Genomic DNA, 14,250 nt, shown 5'->3' with positions numbered 1-14,250 from the left:
TCACCTGATGAGTTCACCTGCTCTGAAAAATGTACACAAATCTGCAACAGATCCCCCAAAATACCACAAGTCATATTGGATTAAGGCAAGTATGATAGAGAGCAGAGACCAAAGCTTCCCACTAACTTTCTTCCTTTCTCATGACAATATTTATTTGCAGATTTAACATTTGTAACTGTATTTACACAATGTCAACATGAATTTTTCCATAACTGCATGCTTGAGGTAGACAAGCATTTATATCAAACCATAGAAAAATAGATTCTTTCCACCTTCCCTTCCCAGAGTCTTTCACAACTGTTTATAGAGGAAAACATTGGCTGTAAGAGCACTCTTACTGCACAGGCTTACTGCAGTTCATATTAATTCACAAACTCCTACCCAGTATCTGCCAAGCCCAGAGTTCTCAGACAGAAAACATTATACATATCTGTGGTTACATTCTTTTGCCAAGGGCTTTGGATGAAGCCCTTCCTTGTTAGCCAAAAGGCATTTCACTGAGCTGGGAAATACTACAGACCAAATTTGTCAAAACACAGGTGCTCTGACTTGGATTCTGAAAGCCACCGTTAGACAAATGAATGGAAGTGCTCTGCTTTCCCAAGCAGACAAGATTCCAAGCCTCTCGGTCTCTATAAAGTCGTTGGCATATGCAGGAACAGGACATGAAGACACTGATTCTAAACTACAGCGTCCCCAGCTCTGAAAGCTCCAAGAATGTTGCTTGAAATACAGAGAACATTCCAGATCTGACTGCCCAGGGATTTGGTAGATGATGTCCTCCCAAAGGAAGGATGTGCTCCCTTCCTGGCAGTGCAGCATGGTTGGGGACATGGTCCCAGCACATTCATAATCAGTCACTGCCTCCAGGACCTTGGGGACAGCAGCAAAGATCTGATCGTGGTGATGTGGGATGACAAAGATACTGAGAGTGAAGAGGACAGAAAACTGGGGACCAAGTAAAATAAGAAAAGACAAGTAAGAAGAGAAATCAGATAACGGAATGGTGGTGAGTGGGAGGGAAAGCAGACCTGCACTGAGTGGTGGTTTGCACAACTGCACGAACCCCATGCAAAGATTTCAGTTCTTCTCACTTATTTCTGAACTTGCCCTTCCTACCTATGTGGTTGGACATGACCAATTCTACTGCCCTGAGACTGCCCCATTTTTGACAGCTCTTACCTACCTGTAAGGTGTGAAATTACAAATGTGGCTTGGAAAAATGCCAAAGCTGAGGTTAGTGGCAAAACAATGTGCTTTGGGTGAACTGACAGATTGCATTTTTGTGTTTGCCCTCACTCTGTATGGAGCAGAGGATACTTGTGATAGAGGAAGAAAACAGGAAATCAGCAGGAACTGCAGCTAGTGTTCACTAGCTTTAACTATACTTTTTATTAACTATTTATAGCAAGTGCCTGAGAATGCTGTATCTGCATATCTGTTTGTCTAGTAATCCATGCCTTTACTTGAAGTATTTTTTTGAAATGAGTCATAGAAGAGAAACCTTGCAATAGCTGGTGCTTTTTAAAGAAAATTCCAACAGAAATTATGTCTCCTTTCACCAGCTTGAACAAGCCCCAAAACAGCTCAGCAAGTTTATTTAATCACTGCAGTCTCTACACAGAAGCACAACATTCAGTGATCCCTGTGCTTACAATAATTCCAAGGAGAAATGCCAATGTAGAAGACCTTGAAAATAGAGCTGGATATACAAAATATTAGGTAAAACTAAAAGAACTATCAAACACCTTCTTAAAGACAACCATTAAAAATATTTGGTCAAAAATTATGGTTATCAATAATCCTCCCAATTCGGGGTCACAGTGGAAGTAAAGAGTGGGAAAAGAACGTCCATGTGGGTTCAGTAAAAGGAGATGAAGAGTCAGGGTGTAATTTTGAACAGATGAAAGACATGACGTGGGAAATGCAGTGACACATCAAGTCATGTTGTGAAACCTTTGGAGCCATGGTATTAACTAACACCAGCTTGGGATCTTCTGGTGTTGAAAGCAAGTCAAGGAAGCCAACAGAGCAAGCAGCCCTTCCAGGATAGTGAAGATAGGTCCCTCCTGGGGTCAGTGTCCATATTGCTCTGAGGCTGCTTTCTCAAAAAGATTTCCCACCCCAGCACTTTCACTGCTGCCAAAGGAGGACAAAGTGCATTTTTCAGGCAGTGGAGACTTGGGGAAAAAGCCCTGAGAAAGTTGGACTGACTTCTTGTCTTGAGTGTTGCCTCAGCATCCTTAAACACAGTGAACTATCAGGGAAGGAGAGAATGAGACTCCAGCCTGGCTGGAGGCCCTCTGTGCTGGGGGAGCCGATGGTGGTGCCATTAGGAGTGTTTTCTTTGAGTTCAAAGCCAGTCACTGCCTCTCCCCTTCTGCTTTCCCGTTTCCTCAGCCTTGCTTGCAGCGGCCTCGATTTCCTGTTTACAGCGAGAGGCTGCAGGGCCCCGTCGGTTTCTCTCCCCACCTCTGCCCCCACCCCAGCTCGTTCTTGCCTGAACTCCTCTCACCTGATCCCCACCCATCCTCTGTGGAACCAGCCTCCTCCCTGCTGGCCCCACTGCCTAAAAATAATGTGAAAGTCTCTACTGGGACCACAGCTGTGCTGGTTCCAGTGCTAACTCCTGGTGCTGAGCCTACAGTCAGCTTTTCACATGAGCTCCAGCAGCTTCAGTGCTGGAGCTACTCATGGCTTTTCACTTTCTTTCTATCTCTCCTCTGATTTACTGTGAGCAGAGCCCAAAGCTGGGAGATCCCTGATTGTCTGGGTGCAGCCCATGGGAAAACCCTGTGGCACCACACAAGGCCCAGGCCCCACATGTCACTGCCAACTTTTGGGGACAACCAGTAACTTATGTCAGAAGAATGCCATTAGAGAGACACGGCTGCTCTTTCAGGCTCCTAATGGGGCAGTCACCCAGGAAGGCCAGGCTTTATCCCACAGTTGGCACAGGCAGAGCACAGCTCTAATTCCTCACTGACCCTGTCAGCCAGAGAAGCCCCTGGAGGGAGAAGGCACAGCCCTTCTTACCCCGCATCACTTCACTCCTCCTGCACTCCCACAACGTGGGAAAGCAAACCAAGCCCATTTGGAAAGTGGTGTGATTGGGGTTGGTCATGTTAAAACCTCTCCTGATTATTTCCACATGGTGTTTCACAATGACAGCAGGTTTTTGCAATGCTTTTATCAACCCTTTCTACATTGATAAACTATTTTTCTGCTCTGGGGTTTCAGGTTAAAACACACACAGAATTAAAACCAAGGAATTTTGGTTGTATATTTCAGATAAAGAAAGATGTGTACAGAAATGTGGTGCTTAGAGTCCTGACAATTTGGTTAAGCAAACAATGCAGCTGTGACTCTCTTAATGTGTAAAAACCTCCACAGTGAGGGCCAGATGCATCCATGAGTGGTGACTCCAGGGATTTAACATGAGGCATGGGTCCTGAGTGCTATTTACAAATCTCATGTGATGGTTTTGACAAATGTCCTTCATATTTTCAAAAACACAGTTATGGATTTTGAAGATTAATTAAAATGAGAGGATATGGGTGGAGCCCCAAGTGTCCTACAGCTTGTGAAAACACTTGTTTCCCAAGGGTAAAGAGAAATGAGCAACATGCAAAACATACACAGCAGGAAAACGGAAGCCGCTCTCAGAGCAGTATCGATAATAGAGAATCCAACTTATCTTGAAGCAACACTGGGAAGGAAATTTCCTTTATGCGGAAGGCCCCACGACAATGCTACCACCAAACAGGAGCTTGCAAACTCCAGCACTGTGATGCATCAAGGACTGACTTTGTTTAGGAGTTTAGTAAATAAACTAGAGTTGATACACTGAAAGCATAAAATGAGCTGGACAGGATCACAAACAGCCATCTAACCCCTTCCTCACTTGAGGGGAGACCATTCTTCCTCCACTAATTTGTTGAGAAAAAAAATCTGACAAAAATGCGGTCCACTTTCTGAAAGCCCAGAACTCAGTTACTGAGTCCCCAGTGCAGGAGAGTGGGAGGGGGCTCACACCGCCCCCCTTTGTCACACACTCACTCTGCTGGGTGAACCCAATAGGGCTGTGCCAGAATAATGGTGAATTTGTTTTAATAACTGCCCTGGGAAAGGCAGGGCTACAGGAACTGGCTGAGACCAACATGGGCCTCGTGACCCTGTGTTCTCCCACATGCCAGCGGGTGTTACGGGCCCCAGGGCCTTTGTGTGCAGCAACACTGAGTGCAGCTGTGGCAAAGGTTACCTGTGCAGCCACCTGCCTGCTAAAAACAGCTTCCAGACACCCTGATTGCTTCCACAGCAGTCAAACCGCATTTCCAACAAACTGACCTTGAGTCCCTTTCAAATGGAGCGGCAAATCTGGGTCAGCCCTGCACAGGTAAAATGACTTTGGGTGTGTGACAGCTCTGACCAGCCCCTGGACAGGGGCAAAAGCCTCCACACAGCAAAGGTAGTGCTCTCAACAGAGCCCAAACAGTGAAACTGGAGCACAAAAAGGAGAGCTGAAAGGCGCAGTGTGGGACTGCTGCTGGGCTCTCAGCCCCTCAGGACAGCCCAGCCATCAGTGGCACCAACAGCCTCCCTGCCAAGCCCAGCCCAAGGGCAGCTGCTCTTGGCACTGGCACTGTCCATGGATCCCTGCAATATCTCAAGGAAGACAAATTACAGATGAATTTTAATCTCTAACTCCAAAAGCTCCATCTCCTGCAGGTTTCCATCTTATACTTCCATGCTGGAATTTCTCCAGCTTAAAATGATTACTCTTTTCACTATAGCATCCAGTGTGTGTTCTACATGAAACACTGCTACATCCACTGACTCAGAATCAGCTGAGCGCTGCTGTAAGCACACCCCTTCTGCTGATATCCACTACCCACAGTTTCCCAGATTTTCCCAGATCGTATTCTCATTTAACAGAGAAAACAGAGCTTCCTTTCACAGGACAACATTCCCATTGGTGTTGGTGTTCAAGGTGCAGGGTATCACCCCTATGCTTTCTCACAGATGTGAGGATGTGGACTGAAACAGCCAGTGATATTCCCAGCTTCACAAATTCCAGCTGTGTTTAGAGGTTTTTCAGTTGAGAAAGATGCATGAGGGAAGGGCAGATCAGCTACCAGGAACAGAATGTGGTGATCAAATAAGATTTTATCAGCAAACAACATGAACAGATGTGCTGTGATAACCTTCACTGTTTGTTGAAGCAAAAAGAGATAGAGAACATGAAATAACTCTAACATGGGTCCAGCCTCTGGTATTCCAGGCCAGCTTGAATAAAGCAACCTGGCCCTGAGGCACAGAGACCTCAGCGGGTCTGATACAGCACCTTGAGAAACAGCACTCGTGGCTCCCGCTCCTTAGATTCTCTGTCCAAACCCGCTCCTTAGATTCCCTGTCCAAATTGAGGACTGTGTGCTCAGAGAAGGCTGCCAGCAGCCCTGGACTGTGCCTCAGGCTGGGGAAGGAGGCTGAGCCTGGGTTTGTGTGCTCCTCACAGCCCAGCAGGACCCCATCCTGGGGTGCGATCTGCAGCTTGTGGGGTGTGTAGCTATGCAAAGTACTGAACTGATGCACCACTAAATATAGCCCAGAGGGTAAAATGCACCTCAGTGTATCCACTAAGGATCAACTGAGGAGAGAAACATCTGGCTTGAGTAAACACTCCCAAAATGATGGCCTTTCCACATGGTCCTACACATGCTGCATTAGTCCTTGGGCAACAGGAAGTCCAGGGAACAATGCATAAACATGCACAGCCAGGCACAGAGACTCTAAACAGAAATATATTGGAATTGATCTATACGGAGGAAAGTGAAGGAAGGAGGAAAGATCACTATTAGCTATCAGCAGAGAAAAGGAAATTTTCTCTTAACATTCAAGTTTCTCTTAATATCCAGGTGTCCTATAGCAGTAAATGAGCAGTAGATACTGCTTTTCTCCAGCTGCAGATGACAGGTTAGGACTGAAAATCTGGATTGATAAAAATGGAAGAAACAGAGCTTCATGTAGAAAACACAAGTCCGTAGTACACACATGCCGGGACAAGGAAAAAACTAGAACAAAACCTGCAGAAAGTCAAATTTCTGCATAAAACATGGCATACAGAGAACATCATACACATGGGTCCACTGCTTAGAAAAATGCATCTCCTTCACTTTAATCTTGCTGACAGTTTACCACGGAGGAATGGGAGTGGAGCAGGTGATGATTCTCATGCAAACAGGATGCATTTGTTAATAGTTATTTTATGGCACAAAGTAATCTGCGGAGTGACTTCCAATCCAAACTGGTGAGATCACACCAAAGCTTTTACGTGCTCCAGCATGACTTAAACAAGAACTTGAATGCAAATGTTAAAGATGAGAAAGCAACGAAGAGATTTGGTTCATGCTGTGTTTAGCTGGTGGTTTCATTAGGGCCAAAATTTTTGCTGCTTTTCAACTCTGCAACATGGAGACAATTGTGGAGGAATCAGGGGTGTGTTCAGCAATTCTTTTGCTTTTACTAGGAAGGACCAGCCAGCTGCTAAATCCTATTAAACATCTACCTTTCCCTAATAAATGTTACAGCATGTGACCACTTTCACTGCCGAAAATGCTCTGGAAAAGAAAAAAGGGAAAGCTACATAATGCAGCATGTGGAACAAACAATTTTGCTGTTTTCTCTCTTTGATGGCAGAAAGCCTCCCTCACACAATGACATGATGCACAGAACAATGTCCAGGAGCCAGCCAAGCATTATGGGATGTGGAAGGGTATGTCCCTTCATTGTCTTTATTTTTACACAGAGTTTATGGCATTTTGGTAGCAGCAACACAAAAATAAACCCTCCACAAGCCAGACGCAGATTCATGTGCAGGAATGACTATGTTCATCTGCAAAAAGCTCCCACTGCAAATAAACATAAAAGTCATTTGGGTTTAACAGATTAAACTGGTGGAAGAAATAAGCTTTTGATTTATAGTTTTTGTTTCAACTCAGAGGATGAAGATGACATATTTAAGCAAATTTAAAGGAGCAGGTGCCCAGCTCTCCCTGCATTGGTGATGGCTGTGTGAACTGCTGGTTTAACTTCAGGGGACTGGAACACAAACCTGTGTAACCATCTCTGACAAACATGCCAAGCTCCCTCTGTGGGGAACACCCATCACAGGACCCATTACAGCAACAGCAACCACTCAGCTGCTCTTCTGGTTCCCCAGGAATCCCACCAAAGACAGCTAGTTTTTCTGTATGAAATGCAAAGCAGCTACAGAAACAGCACCTTTCTAGTGGGCAATTCAAATGGTTTAACACTTCTGGGGGCTGCTCTTGGAAAGATCTACACCCACTTTCAGCTTCAACCACCACCACCTACCCTGGGTTGCACACAACTGCTGAACAAACTGATCACAAGGACCAAGGCCTGGACCCCAAACTGTATCTCCAGAATCACAGACTGATTTGGATTGGACAGCACCTTAAATAAAACCCAATTTCACCCCCCAGCAGCGGGCCAGGACACCTTCCACAAGGCCTGCTCAGAGGTCCATCCAGCCCAGCCTTAAATATTTCCAGGGATAGGGCAGCCACAGCTGCTTTGGGCAACATGTGCCAGGGCCTCACCACCCTCATAGGGAAGAATTTCCTCCCAATATCCCATCTAACCCTTCTCTCTGTCAGTGTGAAGCCATCCCCCCTTATCCCGTCACTCTAGACTCTTGTAAATAGTCTCTCTCCATCTTTCTTGTACCTTCTTCAGGCACTGTCAGGCCACGGTCAGGTCACACTGAAACTTCTTTTCCTCAGGCCAAACAATCCCAATTCTTTCAGCCTTTCCTAAAGGAGAGATGCTCCATCTCTCTGACCATCTTGGTGTCCTCCTCTGGGCCTCTCTTCCTCATTTTTGAAGAAAGATGTTACAAAACTGTATCTACAGTGAAATTGCAGAAGTACAGATGAATAAAGGAGTAACTTCTCAGCCTCATGATGTGCAGTGTTCAAATGGGCCTCCCTTAAAAAGCAGCATAGAAAATGTCTCAGTGCTGTTGGCATTTTACACAAAAGGACACAAACCTCTCATGACTGATTTGATGTCTGTGCTTGTTGCCACTTTTCCCTTTTGTGTAAGAACCAAATAACTTCATCAAAAGGAGCATGGAAAAAGCATCTGCCTGTCCCAGGACACTGACTGCAAAATTCCCACAGAAGAACAATGAAAACCTGAGCTCACTGCACTGTTTCAAGTACACACAATCTTGCGGGGGTCTTGGCAGTCTCCTTTAGAACACATTATATGCATAATGCAGGGAAGTGGCAGGGGATTTTTGAGGGGGACAAAAACATCTTTCTTTACTTGTCCAAACCGCACTTTGATTGGCAGTGTTGAATGAGGATGAGAGCAGGGCTTGGCATGGGCAGGGAACATGCCAGCTACTTCCCTACATCAGATCCATCTTATTTCTTTACATGTTCAGCAAAGCCAGCGGAATGAGAGTTTTTACCATGGATTCCCACTTGTCTATGGGAAGCAAAGCAAGGGTAGGAAGAAGGAGCTGGAGGGTTTTATTTTATTTCTGTTGTTCTCTTTTCCTTTCAGCATTCCTCCCTCTTCTCAGCACTGTGGGAAATGCAGCTGCTCTCACACAAGACTGCTGGCACTGCTATTCCCACAATGCAATTCCTACTGGTCCTGTGTGCCCAGCCTTGTCAGCCAGGGATTTAGAAATACAGAATTGAAACTGACATTAACCAGAGATGAGTCACAGAGAGATGAGCATCAGGACTCAGCACTCTTGGTGAGGACAGCAAAGTGCATGATAAATCCCATATTTCCAGAGCAAACCCTGGCACTGTGGGTGACCATTTCCAATGACACATGCCAACCTGGAGGGAGAAGACCTGCCAGGATGCAAGGCTGCAGGGAGCCAAGCACAGGCAACCCCAGTGGGGTATCCAGAAGAAAATTGTCACTGTGAGGGTGCTGGGACATTACATCCACCACAGGCTGTGGGAACTCCATCCTTAGGGAGATTCAGAACTCAGGAGGACAGATCTCTAAGCAACCTGATTATCATGGGAGTTGCCCCTGCCTTGAGCAGGTGGGCTGGACCAAACAAACTCCTCTTCCAACCAGAAGTATTCTGTTATTCTATGAATTCCAGCAGGCTTAAACAAGAACAAGCCAGAAGACTGCACTGCCAGTATTCCTGTGGAATCCCACTGAGGGATTTCAGAGGGCTGTGGGATCTCTTCTTTCATCTGAGGCACAAGTTGAGACGTTATATGGAGAGCAAAGTCAAAGCTATAGTATGTTTTGACCATGATTCTGTAAAAACTCACTGTGATCAGAATGAAGAATGGCTGAAAGAAAGCCAAACCTTTGTTGGTTTCATGTTTACACCTAATTTCACCTTAATGGCAGAGAAGCATGAATAGAAAATAAAGAAATCTACAATGACTGCATTTAATCCTTTCAAAATATTAAATCTCTGTGCTAAGAGATGCTATCATTGTAATTAATTGCTGCTAAATTATAATTTTCATTATCACAGAAATATTTTTAATGGAAGAACACGTATTTAAATAATCACTGTGTTGATCAGGGATTAATAAGAGCTGAATTCATAGCCTTGCTGAATAATGTGTTTAGTTCCTGCAGTTTCCATGGTCACACAATAACTTGCTATCTCTAATTGTGTGCCATATTGTAGAGTCAGATGCACTACACTGTGCTAACAGCATGCTGAATAAAAGCAGCAGCACCACAGGTAAGCCAGACCATAGGTCAGCAAACTAAATCCCAAATGTGGAAACTGAATGAGTAACAGCAACAAAAATACTGTAGGTTACAATAAAAATCACTTGTATAACTGAAGAAACCTTGATATTTATAAAATGACATTATTTCTAAAAAGGGAGTTTTAAAAATTTATTAATTTTAATGAGATTTGAGACAAACTGCTAATAAGAAGCCTTAGAGGAAAAACCACTAATCTTCTCTGGCTCTAATCTGCAAACCCATCATGCAGAGCTCCCAAGAAAGTCTTGGAGTTGGTGTCTTTCGAGATCCACACCTTCACCTGTTTGCTTGCTTAAGAAAAGCTCCAGAAAAACTGAACCATGATCTCCACTTGAACACACATTCCAACTAGTCACTGTAGAGTCAAGAAGTTCTTTAAGAAATCCATGTGACAATTAAAAAATAACAACAATAAGAAATATTTCTTTTCATTACACACCTTCTTTATTAAGACTTCTGAGGCACAAACAAGTTGCACATGCATTCTAATTCCTCACCTCAAAATTTTCTTACTTGCCTGTTTGATTCCAATCCAAAGGTCATTTACTGATCTGCTTTCATGGGACAATGTGGCAGGTTTAAGCAAAATCATTTCAGCCTTTGGAATTATGTAAGAGTGGGGGAAAGAGATCCCTTTCCAGCACAGTATTTCCTGCCCAAGTAATAACTTTCAAAGCAGTACCAGAAAAAGCCCCTTTGTTTGAAACCATCAAAAGTCTCTCTGAGATTTAAAAGGTGATGCAAATTTAAAGAAATTAGGGTAAAATTATAGTTTGAATACCTTAAATGTGTATCTGGATCCAGAAACATCACTTGCTTCTTGTTTTTCTAGTCTTAAAAGTGGACTTGTGAGTTGTACTGATTGTGCAAGGCCTTGACTGCAACAACTGGAAGGCCCTACACAGGGACAAGGGTGTGGCTCCCATGGAAGGGATCCAGGAGAGCTCCCAAGTATTTGCCTTCATTTTCTTTCATTTTTAGCACAGTGAAAAAATTATAAAAGCACTCAAAGACTCCTGATCACAGTCATTTCACTGATGCCTCCTTAGCCATGTTGCACATTGTCTCCATATTCTGGGCTTTTCCCTCTCAAAATGTGAATCCGTGATGTGATGTTTTCTTTAATAACACCAAAAAACCCCACAATAAAGCCCCAAGCAGACTATGAGGTAATGGCAATTAATAAAGGAAAAGCAACTTCTGAAAGTTCAGTGTCTAATTAACGGTCCCAGTTGTCTGTTAGTGTAACAGCAATGTCATTAGAACATGGTTCAGGTATTGGTTAAGCACAGAACTATTGCACATTTGCAGAATATTTGTGCTTGCACCCATCTTACACACCTCCAAAATCACATGGATACAGGGGTGCACAGTCATGAGAACACACTGTGGCATCTCACACTCATTTGTGTGTTCCTGAAGCCTCAGTTACAACTCACTGATTTTCAGGTTTCCAACCTTAGACACATTTCACATATTTCAGCCTAACTCAGATACACCAGCTGCTTATGCAAAAGAAAAAGTCCCATGAATACACTCCCGAATGTGAAGGCCAAGGTGACCTGCAGCTGATGCCAGGGAAATGCGTCTAAACTTGGCAACAGGAGTTAAACCAGAAGGGAGAGCTGAGTTGTGCAGCACAGAAAACAAAAGGTGTTCTGGCATTAGGTGGCTCACACAGGTACACCTGAAACCTGCCAGGAACTGGATGGGATGGGCCATGCTCATAAGGCTGGAGGAGAGGGAAAGGACAGCCACAAACCCAGCACCCTGCCCAGCCACTTCAGTCATTCGGGAAAAACAGAGGGAAGTCCCCTTGGAGCTGCTGTTTTATTCCATGCTGGTCCCAGCCCTGCCATACCCAGCCTGGCGAGCACCTCTGCTGGCGCCAGGGCAGAGCTCCAATCCATCCCTGCAGGGGATGGCACTGCCAGGACGCGCTGCATGGTTAAAGGTTTTACATATTAGGGGTCCTTAAGTGTTGTTTGCTCTCTAGGACAACTTGTGACTGCTTTTATTTAGGAAAAAAGTATGTGCAGTGAGGAATTAGCTGGAACATGGCTGGCGCCAGGAGCTAAGGACAACAGGAGCATCTTTCAAGTGGCACAGAACATCATTAGCATCAGTGTGCTGGCAAACACTAGTGCAAGTCAACTGTTAGGAGCAAAGGCTCCAGTAAATAAGGTTTATATCATGGAAATTTTATTATATACTCTATCAGATGTATTTATTTTGGAAGAGAAGCAGAGAGAGAAGCATTTAGTAATATATCAGCAGCAGGGAATTTATGGAAAAAATGTTCCATAACTTCCACGTCTCACCCTGTGAGCTCCTCTCATTAGGACTTAGGCCACAGCTAAGAGCAACCAGGTCCAGATACAAGCAGCACTTAATCTGCTATTAAAGGCTGACAGATTATCAGTGCACCTGCACAAGTGACAGTGGCCAGGACATCACCCAGAGAACAGTCAGGAAACAGTCTGCAGGCACTGCCAGTTTTCTGAAGAGACTTCCTTGAGCTAGAAGTAACACACTCTGTTCCTGGTCCCAGGGGAGGCTGTGAGGATGAAACTCATCTCACACCCCACAGGGTGAACAAAGACACGGGGAGGGAGAACACGAGACACTCAGCGCTCAAAGGTAAAGATAACCCAGATTATTGAACTTCCCGTGACGAGGATAACAGAAAGGTCAGAAGTTCAGAACACCACCAATATTTGATGTTTCAGACACCTCCCCTATTTATTCAGAGCCTGCCTTAAGTGCCATTCTGTAATGGCGCTTACTCATGTCAACCTGCAATCACAGTACAGACACATCTGTGATTTCACAGCAGTCTCTCCCATTAGATTGCCAGGCAATTTGAGCTGACAGAGCAACACACCCTGAAAAATGCAGCCGTTGCACTATCAAGGTCTAGCTTCCCTCCAAATAACTGTGGAAAGATACTAAAGTAGATGCAGAATTAATTATTATCCAAAGCAAACCGTAGTTCATTGACTACAGATGGGATGGTCTGGTTTTCACTTCTCTTTTTTCCTGGAACCAAATCATAATCAGATCATATTGTCAAAAACTGGAAACACTTCCTGGATAAAATGAGCATTAAGAACTGGACTTTGGAGGCTTTTTGAAAGGAGAAGGCAGAACACAATAAATGGTATTAAGCATGGAGAAGCTGAAACCAAGGGGGAGCTGTTATTTGAGAAAAATATAGGAATAGGAGTAGATTCGCGAGACTAAATCCCTCAGCACTGTGTTATTTGTGCAGTTCCTTTTAATGGGCCTGCATTGGTTTAGACTATCTGAGAAGTGGGTGCTGCACATTGGCTGATTTTCTGCAGTTTGCCAAGCCATTAAGTGAAATTTAGGTATCTTTATTAAACCATAGGGGTTTCATTCCAAGAAAAATCTGGGCAGCCAGCATTTATTCTGTTCAGATAAACTCTTGAATCTCTTTGTAACCACATGTTGTTTTGTTTAATCTTTGAAGGCATGAGGTCACCCTTTGCTTGTGATTAGAGTACCGCGGTCACACAGATCATGTTTGTACCTTACCACTGCACTTTTTTCACTGACCCTTTGGTGAGCAATTCTTCAGCTCCTCAACCTGAAAACGGTCCCAACAGAACTAAAACAGGCAAGAGAACATAAAGCCACCAATCTCAAGACCAAGCCAATCTGAAGAAGCACATGCCCAGCCGTTGTGGCAATATTGTAAGCAGAGATGTTTGAAGTCTCTGCAAGGACATCAAATATGGCTTCTGTACAATGTCATTTGGGATGATACCGTTCTTTTCTCCTAACATAAATAATACATAAGAATCATATTTGCGACCACCTCCCCAAACAGTTTAGCTAAAATCAGTGCGGGATTGTGCATGCTACCCACAAAATTTGATCTTTGGTTCCCACCAAAGAGCAAACTGACCCTGTCCAGTGTCACATTGTCACGTATGTGTAACTGGGCTTGTCCTTTCAAGTTCCAGCTTATATTTTTATGAACAAACCAAACTTGACTGAACATGGAATTATCAGCACTTCCAGTTATCCCACGAAAAGGCCACTTGGTAATGCCAGCTCTTTCACAAGCCCTTTGAAAAGGCCTCCAGACCATGTCCCAGTGGCTGCCTGCGTGTCTGCTGGGCTATGCTGTTCCCTGCACACTGAAGGGCCTTTCTCTGTAAGCTCCTTTCTCGAGAACAGTGGGGCATTGAGCAGGGCTACAAGACTGGTTAATATTAGTTTGGCTACAGTAGTGCTCTCCCAACAAAGGAGGCTCTCAGTCTGGGATACCCTCGCTCCAGCAGCAAGTGCATAAGGGCTTTTGTGTGAGCGTGGGCTCTCCTGGCCACCGTGACCTCGGGCTCTGCATCACAAGCCACAAGCATGAGTGCTCCCCATCCCTCTGGGCTTTTCCCATCCCTTCTGGGCCTTTCTCCTCTGACTGAA

General features: G+C 44.6%; 1 protein-coding gene across 3 annotated transcripts in view; it reads right to left on the bottom strand.

Annotated features, from left to right (window-relative positions):
* SPTBN1 (spectrin beta, non-erythrocytic 1) overlaps positions 1-14,250 on the bottom strand; it is a 116,742-nt gene that overhangs the window by 47,947 nt on the left and 54,545 nt on the right. The window lies entirely within an intron of this gene.

The sequence above is a fragment of the Prinia subflava genome, chromosome 2, assembly GCF_021018805.1.
Source record: "Prinia subflava isolate CZ2003 ecotype Zambia chromosome 2, Cam_Psub_1.2, whole genome shotgun sequence".
In the NCBI taxonomy this organism is placed as follows: Eukaryota; Metazoa; Chordata; class Aves; order Passeriformes; family Cisticolidae; genus Prinia; species Prinia subflava.
This window is presented reverse-complemented; position numbering and strand designations above follow the sequence as displayed.